We start from the raw sequence: 17107 nt of genomic DNA on the forward strand, positions 1-17107 counted from the left end.
AAAAAAAAATAAAAGACGTCCTTACGTCAAAATCGTAAGGACGTCCAGGAAACCCGTACTAATGGGTCCTCCGACATCAATTTGACCCTTCCCGGCTCGGTTTTAAAATTGAGCCCATGATCCCTGCTGGGAGAGTGGAATTGTCTGTCATATCACGGCTATAGATTGAAAAATGTGTTTGCAGGAAAGCTCTACAAGCTAAAAAGTTAATTTAGCAAGCTATTTAATCTTGCAGGGTCTATGATTTAAAACGTGCAATCTCCATTTCCCAGGTTTTAATTACAGGACCTCAGTGCACATCTCGCATTTCTTAAGAGTATAAATCCTTGTCAATAGGTAATCAGCACTCCAATTAAGATATTCAGCTGACAGAAACCCTCGGCTGAAATGGTTTCCATGTCTTTGTCAATTCTGACCTTTCCTGCTCTTTTTTTAATAAACGCTGGCCTCCTTTGAGACACCCGGCAGGTTCACTATGTGTAGATAAGCTGAGTCTTTCTAATGCCTTCAGAACTTCACCGGAGAAGTATTACCTTTTATTAACTGGACTAAATGACAGCGCAAATACTACTGGAGGCTACGTGGGGTTAATGGGCCATTGTTAATTAACCCTTGGAATTGTAAAGCCGCTCATGGCTAACTATGTACGCTGAAACTCTTATGCCTTCTTCATGGTTTCCTTAGGGGCCTGTTCTGAGTTCCACCCTTGGTAAGAAATTAATAGGCCTGTTCGCTGAGAGACCGATGATAGGGCAGAAGAGAGATGAGGGAGAAGCTAGTTAGCAAAGTTGTCATCTGTTGCTTTTTGAGTCTCTTGCTCTGGATTAGTCTGGCTCTTGTATTTTAGATCATTCCAATGGGTAAGTCCCAACCTCCCGTACATTTGAGAATGCTTATCTCAGCCTTGAGATCTAAGTAAGCATTTGGTAATGCAGCTGGATCATCAAAACAGAAAGCTCTGTCTATTAATTGCTTTTAGCTACCTATGATTATGACTGGTTTTGATCAAGTAGATAAGGAGAAACTGTTACCGCTGGAGGGTGGGTTGGTAACCAGAGGACACAGATTTAAGATTATTGGCAAAAGAACCAGAGGGGGAGATGAGTAGACATTTTTTTACGCAGTGAGTCGTTGTGATCTGGAACGCACTGCCTGAAAGGGTGATGGAAGCGGATTCAATAATAACTTTCAAAAGGAAAACATATTGTAGGGATATGGGATAAAGAGCGGGGGAATTGGTACTAATTGGATAGCTCTTTCAAAGAGCTGACACAGGCACGATGGGCTGAAGGGCCGTCCTTCTATGCTGTATGGTTCGGTGGTTTCATAGAATCCCACATGTTTTTGATGAGCAAATACAGCATCACACTTTCACATCTCATTTTAAGTGAACTTACTTAATAAAAGACGAACAAGCAGATAAGTGACAGATAAATAAGTCATATATTTTAGAATGGAAATTCCATTTTCTAATCTTCGAGTAGACAAAATAATAAAAAGATAGCAACTTCAAGAACTAAGCTAATCCTTTGTAAATACCCCCAGTATTTATTCTTTATCACTGTGGGTACCTATATTAATCTAAATGGAAATGTCAAACTGATTTGCAGGAGTTTCAAAAGTTGACTGACTGATTTAACCAGAACAACCCTTTTTACATCCTGGTAAAAAAGCTATTGGTACTTCTTGAATATTGAATGCCGCAGCCAGTCCATGTGGCAGCAAGTTCCACATTCTAACAACTCGCTCAGTAAAGAAGTTTGTCCTGAATTCCTTCTCAGATTTATGAGTGACTATTTTGTATTTATGGCCCCTAGCTTTGGTCTTTCCCACAAGTGGGAACATCTTCTATCCATCTACCCTTTCATAATCTTAAAAACCTCCATCAGGTCACCTCTCAGCCTTCTCTTTTGTAGAGAAAAGAGCCCCTGATAGTAATAACCTCCCTGTTCTGGTATCAACAGGTTAAAAGAATCTTTCATTTTATGGGGAGCTTTTGTGATTGTTCCAGTCGACCTGTGTTCAAAATATAGTAATAAACAGATCAGGGAATGGCAGATATAAATGCATGGACCCTCACTCCCTCCAGTCATGGCTCCCCAGTGGGTGTACAGGATCACTGAATTTGCTCTTTCGGATCCAGTTACGACACACAAGTTGCAACGCACTCCCAACTGGATTCACCCGAGGGCTCCCTTGTGGATCCATGTTTGGTCAGCATTGGCCTGGTCATTTGGAAAAGAGAGGAAAAACAGGGCACGTGGAAATCTCCAACTCAAGCTGGCGAAAGGCACAGCAAGATGGAGCATTGGCACACGCGGGAAGGTGTGCACAGCCTGGCTCATTCCATCTTTGCAACAAAGGAAGATAACATGAATGTGGGAGATGGAGGCAGAAAAGAGAGGTTGGGTAATGAGATAATGTAGTTTCCCCCCACACAGTTACAGTTATAAACTGGGTGTCATTGTATTGATATAGAGGCCCCGTCTGCCCCCTCAGGTGGACGTAAAAGATCCCACGGCACTATTTCGAAGAACAGCAGGGGATTTCCTGGTCAATATTTATCCCTCAACCAACATCACTTTTTTAAAAAAAAATCAGATGATCTGGTCATTATCACATTGCTGTTTGTGGGAGCTTGATATGTGCAAATTAGCTGCTGCATTTCCTAGATAGGAACATAGGATTGGGAGTAGCCATTTAGCTCCTCGAGCTTGTTCCGCCATTCAATAAGATCATGGCTGATCTGTGACCTAACTCCATATACCCACCTTAGCCCCATATCTCTTAATACCTTTGATTAACAAAAAATCTATCAATCTCAGATTTAAAGTTAACAATTGAACTAGCATCAACTGCTGTTTGCGGAGGAGAGTTCCAAACTTCTCCTACATTTTACATGTAGAAGTGTTTCCTAACTTCACTCCTGAAAGTCCTGGCTCTAATTTTTAGATTCAGTCCCCTAGTCCTAGATTCCCCAACCAGCGGAAATAGTTTTGCTCCATCTGCCCTATCGGTTCCCTTTAATACCTTGAAAACTTCGATCAAATCACCCTTTAATCTTCGAAATTCCAGGGAATGCAACCCTTGTTTATGTAATCTCACCTCGTAATTTAACCCTTGGAGTCCAGGTATCATTCTAATGAATTACGCTGCACTCCCTCCAAGGCCAATATGTCCTTCGTAAGGTGCGGTGCCCACAACTGAACGCAAAACTCAAGGTGTGGTCTAACTGGGGCTTTGTATAACTGCAGCATAACTTCTACCCCCTTGTATTCTTGTCCTCTAGATATAAAGGCCAGCATTCCATTAGCCTTTCTGATTATTTTCTGTACCTGTCCATGACATTTTAATGATCTATGTACATGGACCCCTAAGTCTCTTTGGACCTCCACTATTTCGAGCTTTTCACCATTTAGAAAGTACTCTGATCTATCCTTTTTTAGGTCCAAAGTGGATGACCTCACACTTGCCTACAATGAAATCCATTTGTAACAGTACATTGCAACAATGGCTACACTTCAAAAGTACTTTGTTGGCTGCAAAGTGCTTTGGGACGTCCTGATGTGGTGAAAGACGCTGTATAAATGCTTCTTTCTTTCTAAATGTATGGAGAATCAAAAAGATGCAAAGTTTAATTGTCATTTAGTTAGATTTTGCCTTTTTCTGTTATTTGTTTTGTCAGTTTGCACAGTTTTTATTTTAATGCAAGAAATACTGTGCTGATTAATGCAAGGGAAAAAAAGCAAGAACTTTCACTTATATAGTACTTTTCCCTTCCTCACAAAGTCCCAAAGTGCTTCCTAGCCAATGAATTACTTTTGAAGTGTCGTCACTGTTGTCTTGTAGGCAAACGCAGCAGCCATTTTGCGGACAGCAAGATCCCACAAACAGCAGTGTGATAAACGAGCAGTTAATCTGTTATTGGTGGTGCTGGTTAAGGGATCAGTGCTGGCGAGGACACCGTGTTTTTCTCTGCAATAGTGTCAGGGGATTTTTTTTTTACATCCACAGGCTTGGTTTCGGAAAGAAAGTCTTGCAGTTATACAGCGGCCATCATGATCTCAGGATGTCCCAAAGCATTTTACAGCCAATGAAGTATGTTTTGAAGAGCAGTCACTGTTGTAAGGTAGGAAACGTCTCATGCAAAAGGCAGTACCTCCAACAATGCAGTACATCCCCAGCACTGCAGGAGAGTATCAGATTATGGCTGAGAATTTCCACTTCAGTGCCTGCTGCAGCTCGTCTGTTGTGGGAGGACCAGAATTTAGCGTAGGAGCCAGCCGGTAGATCAGCCCTGGCAGGAAGGGGAGGCGATCCCGAATGGCAGGGTGGCTGGTGGGCCTCAAACGGGCTGGCATCGGCCGGAGTATTTTTGCGCGTCCAGGAGGAGCACGAAGGGGAGTAGGGAAAAACCGGGGAACTACAGGCCAGTGAGCCTAACATCAGTGGTAGGAAAATTATTGGAAAAAATTCTGAAGGACAAAATTAGTCTCCACTTGGAGAAGCAAGGATTAATCAGGGATAGTCAACATGGCTTTGTCAAGGGAAGATCATGTCTGACTAATTTGATTGAATTTTTTGAGGGGGTGACTAGGCGTGTGGATGAGGGTAACGCAGTGGATGTGGTATACATGGATTTCAGTAAGGCCTTCGATAAAGTCCCCCACAGGAGACTGGTCAAGAAGGTACGAGCCCATGGAATCCAGGGTGCCTTGGCACTTTGGATACAAAACTGGCTTAGTGGCAGAAGGCAGAGGGTGATGGTCGAAGGTTGTTTTTGTGACTGGAAGCCTGTGGCCAGTGGGGTACCACAGGGATCGGTGCTGGGTCCCTTGCTGTTTGTGGTCTACATTAATGACTTGGATATGAATGTAAAAGGTATGATCAGTAAGTTCGCTGATGATACAAAAATTGGTAGGGTGGTAAATAGCGAGGAGGATAGCCTCAGTCTGCAGGACGATATAGATGGGTTGGTCAGATGGGCAGAACAGTGGCAAATGGAATTTAACCCGGAAAAGTGTGAGGTGATGCACTTTGGAGGGACTAACAAGGCATGGGAGGACCCTAGGCAAGACAGAGGGTCAGAGGGATCTTGGTGTGCAAGTTCACAGATCCCTGAAGGCGGCGGAACAGGTAGATAAGGTGGTAAAGAAGGCATATGGGATACTTGCCTTTATTAGCCGAGGCATAGAATATAAGAACAAGGAGGTTATGATGGAGCTGTATAAAACACTGGTTAGGCCACAGCTGGAGTACTGTGTGCAGTTCTGGTCGCCACACTACAGGAAGGATGTGATCGCTTTGGAGAGGGTGCAGAGGAGATTCACCAGGATGTTACCAGGGCTGGAGCGCTTCAACTATGAAGAGAGACTGGGAAGATTGGGTTTGTTTTCCTTGGAGCAGAGGAGGCTGAGGGGGGACATGATTGAGGTGTACAAAATTATGAGGGGCACAGATAGGATGGATACTAAGGAGCTTTTTCCCTTCGTTGAGGGTTCTATAACAAGGGGACATAGATTCAAGGTAAAAGGCGGGAGGTTTAGAGGGGATTTGAGAAAGAACTTTTTCACCCAGAGGGTGGTTGGAGTCTGGAACTCACTGCCTGAAAGGGTTGTGGAGGCAGGAACCCTCACAACATTCAAGAAGCATTTGGATGAGCACTTGAAATGCCATAGCATACAAGGCTACGGACCAAATGCTGGAATATGGGATTAGAGTAGACAGGGCTTGATGGCCGGCGCGGACACGATGGGCCGAAGGGCCTCTATCCGTGCTGAATAACTCTATGACTCTATGACTCTATGACGTCCTGGGCCCACAAAAATAAAAACTCGAAGTCTGCTGGGTGTTTTTTTTGAGCGGCTTCCAGCAGCTCTTTTAGGGGCCGCTTAACATCTGGTACAACTGGACAGAGTGGGTACATCTAGTGCAGCACGCTCCGCCCGTCCAGTGCAGTCTATGCCGCCCGTCTGGAAGGTGCTGAACTGTCTCTGGAGTGGGACTTGTACCCACAACCTTCCAACTGCGAGCTGAGAGTGCCACCAACTGAGCCAAGTTGGCCGAATTTGGACTTCATTTGCTTGTTCTTTTGTTGGGTGAGGCCACTGAAGGACATGTCACTGTTTATAGGTAGATTTTTTTTTATGGGCACAGTCCATGACTTTGAAAATATTACATTACCTTTCAGCACATAACATTACCTTTCATATGCAGTAAACAGTGGTATAGTCACTGCATTCACAACATACACAGCTCAGAATGGTTGTCTCCAGCTAATTCGACAAAGGTAAAATGTCATGTCGTAACATGAGAAAACTGAATAATTGTTGTCTATGTTCCCTCTTATCATTGCAGTGCACACACATCCAGGGAATATGCTGACATTTAAAAAATTATTTACAGGAAAGGCATACACACTCTACTTAAATTACACAGGCATGCTGATTCCTACAGAACTTTGAGAATTTCTGGTTTCCAAGTGCAAAATCAGCACTGCGATTTACCAGGCACGTAAGTTAACTTGAGCCAAGTGAAGTTCGTGAAAAAGTAACAATCTGTGTGACATAAGCAAATAAGTGTGACTAGTGGGAGGGTATTGGGAGCTTTTTCTCCCCCCATGGCTTATCACGTTGCCTTGTCTATTTTATAACAAAGATAAAAAGCTAAATACTGCAGCTGCTGGGAATCTGAAATAAGAAAAAATGCTGGAAACGCTCAGCAGGTGGAGAGAGGGAGGGTAGATTTAACGTTTCAGATCGTTGACCCTTCATCAGAAACCTTACCAACATTCATCGACCTGAAAGATGAAAGAAAGTTTTGCATTTATATCGCACCTTTAACGACCTCAGGATGTCCTGAAGCGCTTTACAGCCAATGAAGTACTTTTGAAGTGTAGTCACTGTAGGAAACATGGCAGCCAATTTGCACACAGCAAGGTTCCACAGACAACAATGCGATAATCATCGAAAGGTTAACCCTATTTTATAATGGCTGTCCCTGAGCGGTATGACTATATATGGGGGGTAATGCTCGGACTTCGTGCTGCCGGCTGGAAGTATTCCCCGCTGGTTTTGCACGTTGGAAATTCAGCGCCTGCTCCACATGATTTTACAACAGGGCTATGGGGAAAGAGCAGGGGAATGGGACTAATTGGATAGCTCTTTCAAACAGCAGGCACGATGGGCCGAATGGCATCCTGTGCTTAACCTACCACGATACTATGAATTAAAATGGTGCGGAGTGCTCGCCCGAGAATGCACCTTGCTTGGGGCACACTGTCTGAGAATTACCCCTGTGATGCCTATAATAAGTTTAAGACGATTCTCTCCATTCGGGAATTCAGGGGAAACTTCTTTACCCAGAGAGTGGTTAGAATGTTGCGCTCATTAACACAGGGAGTAATTGAGATGAACAGCGTAGATGCCTTTAAAGGGAATCTGGATAAACACATGAGGAGCAGAAGATTATGTGGATGGGGTTAGAGGGGTGGGAGGAGGCTCGTGTGGAGAATAAACACCAGCATGGACCTGTTGGGCCGAATGGCCTGTTTCTGTGCTGTACATTCTATGTAATTCAAACGGTTAGAGATATCCTGGATCTTTGTCAATTGGAGATCTCCCTGCTTTGTCCTTCCCAGGGCTCAGAGCTTCTAGAAGGTATTGAAATCAGCCTGGCACATAATCAAATAAGTAATTCAAAGCCATTGGACTAAGTCGATGCAGCAGTAATTACCAAGGTAATCAATTTAATGGGGTCTACAAGTTACACGGGCACCAAACAAAGAAATTCTACTCGTCAATACCTTACAAGATAATCAGTTGAATGAATGTGCTCCATGAGGTGTTCTTGCAGAAGAAGTACTACAGAAGCAGATGAATCAATACTCATTTCGCCCGACTAACCATAACACAGATTGGGTTTGTGAACAAGTTGTGCAATCTACGCTTTGCCTCAGGGTGCTTTCGGCGAATTTGATGAAAAGATCTCGTGACCAAAATTCTGTCCTTTCTTATTGATAACTGCTTATGTCGGGCAATCTCCAGGCAGGTTCCTGGCTTGAGTTTAGTGCCGATTGGTAAACTAGCTTGGAAGAGGTCACAGGATAAGAACATAAGAAATAGGAGCAGGAGTAGGCCAATCGGCCCTTCGAGCCTGCTCCGCCATTTAATAAGATCATGGCTGATCTGATCCTAACCTCAAATCTAAATTCATGTCCAATTTCCTGCCCGCTCCCCGTAACCCCTAATTCCCTTTACTTCTCGGATAAGAACATAAGGATGATGGCTGACGTGGGAAACAGAAAACAATGTCTCACAGATGAAGTGGGCAGTTAGCCCATTTCTGAGGTTGGGCAGAGTACAGGAAGCTTCACTGAGCGTCTAGCCATGTTACACCTGAATCATAGAATCACACAGCACAGAAGGAGGCCACTCAGCCCATCATGCCTGTGCTGACTCTTTCTTTGAAAGAGCTATCCAATTAGTCCCACTCCCCTGCTCTTTCCCCATAGTCCTGCAAATTTTTCCTTTTCAAGTATTTATCCAATTCCCTTTTGAAAGTGGCTGTTGAATCTGCTTCCACCGCCCTTTCAGGCAGTGCATTCCAGATTGTAACAACTCGATGTGTAAAGAAATTCTCCACATCCCCTCTGGCCCTTTTGCCAATTACATTAAATCTGTGTCCTCTGGTTACCGACCCTCCTGCCAGTGGAAACAGTTTCTCCCAACGTACTCTTATCAAACCCCTTTATAATTTTGAACACCTCTATTAAATCTCCTGTTACACCCGCACTAGGAGTGCTGGATGCTGCCCAACAACAACTTGCATGTATATAGTGCCTTTAATGTAGTAAAACATCCCAAGGCGCTTCACAGGAGCATTAGGAAACAAAATTTGACACCGAGCCACACAAGGAGATATTAGGACTTGACCAACAGCTTGGTCAAAGAGGTAGGTTTTAAGGAGCATCTTAAAGGAGAAGAGAGAGAGGTGGAGCAGTTTAGGGAGGGAATTCCAAGATTTAGGGCCTTGGCAGCTGAAGGCACGGCCGACAATGATGGAGTGATGAAAATCGGGGATGCGCAAGAGATCTCTGAGTGAAAAGTGTTCAATTCTCCATTACGACCACCTTGCATAGGAAAAAGTATAAGTATTTGGGAGTTTTTGTGTTCTGTATTAAAATTTAAGGTGCCAATTTTGTTCTCTCTACTGCCACTTCCCCCACCCCTCACCCCCCTGGCCAGGCTTTGCAATGGGAACGAAACGATAGTGAGACCATACACAAAAAATTACTCGCTGTTGTCTTCCCACCTGGAATCATAGAATGGTGACAGCACAGAAAGAGACCATTTGGCTCGATGAGCCTGTGCCAGCCCTCCGCAAGAGAAATCCAGTTAATATCATTCCCCTGCCCTTTCCCTGTAGCCCTGCGCATTTTTTCCCTTCAAGTACTTATCCAGTTCCCTTTTGAAAGCCATGATTGAATCTGCCTTCACCATCCTTTCAGGCAGGACATTCTAGATCATAACCACTCGCTGCATAAGAAAGTTTTTCCTCATGTCACCTTTGGCTCTTTTGCCAATCACCATAAATTTGTGTCCTGTGTATCTCGACCCTTCTGCCAATTGGAACAGTTTCTCTCTATCTACTCTGAAGACCCCTGCTGCCATTTTCAAGTGGGCCTCAAAACAAGCAGCCAGCACTCCCACCAGGCGTAGGCGGGAGCCTCATCAGGCCGTGCAAATCTGGGTCCGATGACGTAGATGGTACCCTAATGGCACCCTGCCAGTGCAGGTCCCGCCCAATTACACCTGAATGGAAAGTGGTCAAACCAGCGTCCTTTACTCACTAACCAAAGGGATCACAGGAAGCTTTGAGGAACAAGTCACGGTAATGGTTTAGCAAGGGTGTTTTGGAAGCAGGATGAGCATAATTGCTCTTCCTGTGTGTCTCCCAAAATCCTTCCAAACTTCACTTTCCTGTAAACACCCACAAGCCCCCTCCCATAGATCTGGTCCTCCCCCTTAATAGTGTTCTGCTGGCTGGGCTACTGGATGAAAATGGTTCGGGTCTCTTGAGATCTACATCAGATGGGCATTATGGTCACTCCGCCCACCACCTGCCCGACCTACGCTCTACATTTTATCATCGTCCCCATGGTGCCAATTGATGCCTGTTGCTATGGTAATCTCCGATTTTTTCTTTTTTGAACAGCAAAGTCGTCCTTGACAGCAGTGTAACACCGCAAAATGTAGCAATGAACATGCAGGTGGATAAAAGTGATATACCTGACTTGTGAGATTACAGTCGTTATACCTTTTGTAAGTGATTGTTCTGTACGATAACACTCTTAACTTCATTTTATGGTTCACAATATCATATGATTTTGCCATGTGAGGATTTAATGCAGTTAAACTGTGTATTGAAAGAAAACACTTGCGTTTACGTCACGCTTTTCATGACCTGAAGATGTCCCAAAGCGCTTCACAGCCTACTTTTGAAGTTGTAAACAATTTTACAACACCAAGTTATAGTCCAGCAATTTTATTTTAAATTCACAAGCTTTCGGAGGCTTCCTCCTTCCTCAGGGTAACAGTGATTACACTTTTGAAGTGTAATCACTGTTACACTGTAGTGAAGCACAACAGCCAATTGCACACAGCCAGATCCCACAGATATCGGTATGTCCAAGTATTATATTTTAGTGATGTTCACTGAGGGATAAATAATGGCCAGGGAAAACTTCCTTGCTCTTCTTTGAGTAGTGCCATGGGATCTTTTACATCCACCTGAGAGGGCAGACGGGGCCTCGGTTTAACGTCTCATTCAAAAGACAACATCTCCGACAGTGCAGCACTTCCTCAGTACGACATTGGGAGTGTCAGTCTGGATTATGTGCTCAAGTCTTTGGAGTGGGCCTTGAATCCACGACCTTCTGACTCAGAGGTAAGAGTGCTACCCACTGAGTCAATGCTGACATCTCTATTGTGGTGAAATACACCCCCCTATACACACAATGTTATCTCCATCTCCCAGCCAAATTGTCGGCAGCAAAGGTTTCCATAGAAACAGTTTTTTTTGTGTCTTTTCTGAGAAATGTATACTCAAATGGAGATGTATATAAACTTCAATATAGGTTCTTGTATCTTGGGAGATGTAATACTCGGAGCACAATCAGCGAGGAGTATGTTGGAAAGACAGCACGACACAGGTTAGGAACAAATGAAAGAAGCCATACTGAAACATCAACATTAATCTCAGCAGTGATATTAAATTGTCAAAAGCAAAGAATAAGTATGACGCCGCAAAAATGGAAGCCAGAAAACAGGAAACCACGAGCCAAATCTAAAAGAAAGAAAGAACTTCATTTATATAATATCTTTCACAGCCTCGGGATATCCCAAAGCACTTCACGCCCAGCGAAGTACTTTTGAAAAGTAGACAACATTGTTTTGTAGTCAAACACAGCAGTCAATTTTGCTCACAGCAAGGTCCTACAAACAGCAATGAGATAATTTACCGGCTAATGTTGTTTTTGGTGTTGTTTGGGAGATAAAACATTGATGAGGACAATTCACTTCTTTTCTTCAAACGTGACAAGAGATCTTTAGAGTCCATCTCAACAGGCAGACTGGGCATTGGTTTAACATCTCATCTGAGAGACTGCACACTCCAGAATGCAACACTCCCTCAGTAGTGCACTGAAGTGTCAGCGTAGATTCTATGCTCAAGTCCTGGAGTGGGGCTTAGAACTCTCACACTTCTGATTCAGGTATGAAAATGTTACCACTGAGCCAAGATGACACTTGCTACTAATACACAGTTTGAGTCAACTTGTGAAACAATTAGTACAGGAAGATGAAGGAAAGGGACTGGTTTCTGGTTCAAAAAGAAAATTTACTGGTACTGACTTTGTGCAAGAAGGAGAGCAGAATCATCCTTAGAGGCCTTGATGGATGATCTCGATGAGACGAAAGGCCTTTTCTCTGCTTTGACTTCCCTATGTTCTTCCGCATAACCTCTTCTTTCTTCGAGCTTCTCATTCTTATGGGTTGGAAGTCACACTGCGTGATACGAATTGTACGAATGCCTACGGTACTCGTATCAAGTTCCATGGTCTGCCTTTTTGACAGGGGCGCTAACCCCTAAGTTCATTTCAAATGAGTTATCATCTTCATTAAAGTAGCAGGTAAGGAGGTCTTGACACCAACAAGCGAGGGGATCAACCCTGGTTCAATGAGGAGTGTAGAAGAGCATGCCAGGAGCAGCACCAGGTGTATCTAAAAATGAGGTGCCATCCTGGTGAAGCTACAACTCAGGACTACATGCATGCTAAACAGCGGAAGCAACATGCTATAGACAGAGCTAAGCCATTCCACAACCAACGGATCAGATCAAAGCTCTGCAGTCCTGCCACATCCAGTCGTGAATGGTGGTGGACAATTAAACAACTAACGGGAGGAGGAGGCTCTGTAAACATCCCCATCCTCAACGATGGCGGAGTCCAGCACGTGAGTGCAAAAGACAAGGCTGAAGTGTTTGCAACCATCTTCAGCCAGAAGTGCCGAGTGGATAATCCATCTCGGCCTCCTCCCGATATCCCACCATCACAGAAGCCAGTCTTCAGCCAATTCGATTCACTCCACATGATATCAAGAAACGGCTGAGTGCACTGGATACAGCAAAGGCTATGGGCCCCGACAACATCCCGGCTGTAATGCTGAAGACTTGTGCTCCAGAACTAGCTGCACCTCTAGCCAAGCTGTTCCAGTACAGCTACAACACTGGCATCCACCCAACAATGTGGAAAATTGCCCAGGTATGTCCTGTCCACAAAAAGCAGGACAAATCCAATCCGGCCAATTACCGCCCCATCAGTCTATTCTCAATCATCAGCAAAGTGATGGAAGGTGTCGTCGACAGTGCTATTAAGCGGCACTTACTCACCAATAACCTGCTCACCGATGCTCAGTTTGGGTTCCGCCAGGACCACTCGGCTCCAGACCTCATTACAGCCTTGGTCCAAACATGGACAAAAGAGCTGAATTCCAGAGGTGAGGTGAGAGTGACTGCCCTTGACATCAAGGCAGCATTTGACCAAGTGTGGCACCAAGGAGCCCTAGTAAAACTGAAATCAATTGGAATCAGGGGGAAAACTCTCCAGTGGCTGGAGTCATACCTAGCACAAAGGAAGATGGTAGTGGTTGTTGGAGGCCAATCATCTCAGCCCCAGGACATTGCTGCAGGAGTTCCTCAAGGCAGTGTCTTAGGCCCAACCATCTTCAGCTGCTTCATCAATGACTTTCCCTCCATCATAAGGTCAGAAATGGGGATGTTCACTGATGATTGCACAGTGTTCAGTTCCATTCGCAACCCCTCAGATAATGAAGCAGTCCGAGCCCACATGCAGCAAGACCTGGACAACATCCAGGCTTGGGCTCATAAGTGGCAAGTAACATTCGTGCCAGACAAGTGCCAGGCAATGACCATCTCCAACAAGAGAGAGTCTAACTACCTCCCCTTGACATTCAACGGCATTACCATGGCCGAATCCCCCACCATCAACATCCTGGGGGTCACCATTGACCAGAAACTTAACTGGACCAGCCATATAAATACTGTGGCTGCAAGAGCAGGTCAGAGGCTGGGTATTCTGCAGCGAGTGACTCATCTCCTGACTCCCCAAAGCCTTTCCAACATCTACAAGGCACAAGTCAGGAGTGTGATGGAATACTCTCCACTTGCCTGGATGAGTGCAGCTCCAACAACACTCAAGAAGCTCGACACCATCCAGGACAAAGCAGCCTGCTTGACTGGCACCCCATCCACCACCCTAAACATTCACTCCCTTCACCACCGGCACACAGTGGCTGCAGTGTGTACCATCCACAGGATGCACTGCAGCAACTTGCCAAGGCTTCTTGGACAGCACGTCCCAAACCCGCGACCTCTACCACCTAGAAGGACAAGAGCAGCAGGTACATGGGAACAACACCACCTGCACGTTCCCCTCCAAGTCACACACCATCCCGACTTGGAAATATATCGCCGTTCCTTCATCGTCGCTGGGTCAAAATCCTGGAACTCCCTTCCTAACAGCACTGTGGGAGATCCTTCACCACACGGACTGCAGCGGTTCAAGAAGGCGGCTCAGCACCACCTTCTCAAGGGGCGATTAGGGATGGGCAATAAATGCTGGCCTCGCCAGCGACGCCCACATCCCATGAATGAATAAAAAAAAAGAGCAAGCAAAAATCATTGTAAATACGATGAAGAATTAACAAGAAGTAGTGCAGTGGGAAGCACAACCACGTTCCAATCTCGTAAGTAAAAACAGGCTCAGGTGGACACTTAAGGGAACAGCTCTGAGCCCCATAACAAGCCCAGGCTGAAACCAAAATGAGCAACAGCGGTACAAATCTGTGCAGCTTGAAAGCATACAAGAAAATTGCATGAGTCTAATATCCACATTCTTGCTTACTCCATACCTCATGATTGCAACTGGTCGCCAGGCCTCCATACCGTCCACTCCACGGGGCTGACTTAAAATGACACCTTCCATCAAGTGGGAGGCGGGTCTGCTGGCCATCCGGTAGAGTTGGTCCAAGGCACCAGCTGTATTCACGGTCAGGCCTCATTTGAATTCCGTTGGCGAGCTGCTCACGCATTCGGAGCAGCTCCCTGATTGGGGAGGGCAGGAAATCCGGCAGCACCTCCACTGAGTCTGGTCGGTTCAGGTAGGTTAAAGAGGAGGGATGGAAATTGGCCCCATGTGTCCAAGATTGCCCAACCAATCCTTGATTCCTCCATCCCTCTCCCTCATTTCTCCCTCCTTCTTACTTTATTTTTTGATTCCTCCCTCAATCACCTCTCATTCCTCCATCTCTCTGTTATTTGATTCCTCCCTCCCTCTCTTATTCCTCCTTCCTCTCTTCTCTCATTCTTCCCTCTCTCTCAATTCTTTGATTCCTCCCTCCCTCTCTCTCAATTCTTTGATTCCTCCCTCCCTCTCTCTCAATTCTTTGATTCCTCCCTCCCTCTCTCTCAATTCTTTGATTCCTCCCTCCCTCTCTCTCAATTCTTTGATTCCTCCCTCCCTCTCTCTCAATTCTTTGATTCCTCCCTCCCTCTCTCTCAATTCTTTGATTCCTCCCTCCCTCTCTCTCAATTCTTTGATTCCTCCCTCCCTGTCACACTCAGGTCTTTGAGGCCGCCCACTCTTCGTTCTCTATACTATTAAGACTCTCCTCCCTCGATGTCTCTAAGATCATCCTTTTGCCAACCAAATTCCCCCTACCGTGCCAGGAAGGCAGCCAGAAGTAGAGATATCAGGGTGTGAACTGAATGTTAAAAAATGAATTTTGAAACATATACAAAGAAAAATATTGTTTACAAAATGTGTGACTGGATGATGACTGAATATGTGCAATTCCATTGTGTTAACCACTATCAACTTTCTGTACATACTAATTACAAAGGGCACCTTTACATTGAATAAATGATTTGTAAAAACTGAAGTATTTTCATTTGAGTGAGAAAGCCTTATCACATCCTCTGAACACTTCAAAATCAGTGAATTACTTTTGCTGTCACTGTTATGTAGCAAGTGCAGCAGTCGGTCTTCACACAGTAAGATCCCACAATCAGAAAATGAGAAGGATGACGAGTTGATCTGTTTTGGGTGGTGTTAGTTGGGGGAGGAATATTGGCCTGGATACCAGGAGAACTCCCTGCTTTGCAAATAGCACATGGCGGGGGGGGGGGGGGGGGGGAGGGGAAATTGGATAAGGGCCGTTTTTGGGCGCGGGTAGCGTGATGCGCTATTACCCCGCACCCAAAGACCCCTGTGCAGGCGGGACGCAAGTTTCGGCCGGCCCGAGGACTCACCTGCAATCAGCATTACGTTCCGGGGATTGTCGGTGGAATCAATGCAATTCACACTTTTCACCACCAGGGGAGCTCAATCTTTTAAAGGGAGGGTATTTCTTCGAAATCTCTTGCAGGAGAAGGTGGCACACATCAGGAGGCAGCAAGTGGCGGTGGCATTTAGCCCCTCGAGCCTGTTCAACCATTCAATGAGATCGTGGTGGACCTGTGACCTAACTCCATATACCCGCCTTAGCCCCATATCCCTTAATAACGCTTGGTTCACAGAAATCTATCAATCTCAGATTTAGAATTCACAAGTGAGCTGGCATCAACTGCCGTCTGCAGAAGAGCGTTCCAAACGTCTCCCACCCTTTGTGTGTAGAAGCATTTCTTAACTTCACTCCCGCACGTCCTGGCTCTAAATGTTAGGCTATGTCCCCGTGCCCTAGTATTCAAGTCTAGGAAACCTCCAAAAACAGTTACAAATGTCTCAGCAGCCAGAAGCAATAATCCAGCCACTAACCTGTAAATCCTGCATGGTCCCTTTAAATAACGCTGGTGACGGGTCCTCCAGACACGGTCAGATGGTCGGGGTTAAGATGTGCATTGGGTTGAGCGTTAAGTCCCAAAATGGTGTCTATCACTTTAAATCAGCGTTGTACACTGATTGAAGCCATTTTCTCCCTACTTTACATGATTCCAGCGTTCGTTATCTGCGCCTGTGTTAACTCCTATACCAAGATGGCGTCCGGCGCACGTCACGCTGGAAACGTGCGTACGCATCCAAGACGCCATCTTGGATGTCAGAGAGGCTGCGTTGCGCCGAAACAACGGGCGCTACACGGCCCAATTTAGCGCCCAGGGTCTTTAACATCCACCTGAATCACTGGAACAAGTCGATGGGGCCTCAGTCTAACATATTGTCCCAAGGACAGTAGGAGCATGTTTCAAGGCAGTGACCGAATTGAGACATTGAGTTGACTTTGTCGACCGTGTGAAGGAAGTTCCAATGGGTCTTGCATGCTGTAGGGGCCTTGAGGCTATCTCAAAGCCTTCAACACATTCTTACTTGAAGCTTCAATCCAGTAGTCTCCAGCTTTGGTCAACATTACTGTTTTTTTCAAGACTATTTTATTTGTTTTATTTGATTTCTTGCAAAGTGATGACAAAACGGTGCCGCAAATGAGATTTGAAGAGATGAATATTGTGTTCAACCAAATGTTCAACTGTAAATTCC

At 45.3% G+C, this 17107-nt stretch overlaps 1 long non-coding RNA gene across 1 annotated transcript in view; it reads right to left on the bottom strand.

The window, feature by feature from the left end:
* LOC137335701 (uncharacterized) overlaps positions 1–16712 on the bottom strand; it is a 91964-nt gene extending 75252 nt beyond the window's left edge. Inside the window, exon 1 of the long non-coding RNA XR_010966480.1 lies at positions 16394–16712. This is a non-coding gene — a long non-coding RNA (uncharacterized lncRNA). The remainder of the gene's footprint in view (positions 1–16393) is intronic.
* Between the last annotated feature and the right edge of the window lie 395 nt (positions 16713–17107).

The sequence above is a fragment of the Heptranchias perlo genome, chromosome 20 (genome assembly GCF_035084215.1).
Source record: "Heptranchias perlo isolate sHepPer1 chromosome 20, sHepPer1.hap1, whole genome shotgun sequence".
Lineage (NCBI taxonomy): Eukaryota > Metazoa > Chordata > Chondrichthyes > Hexanchiformes > Hexanchidae > Heptranchias > Heptranchias perlo.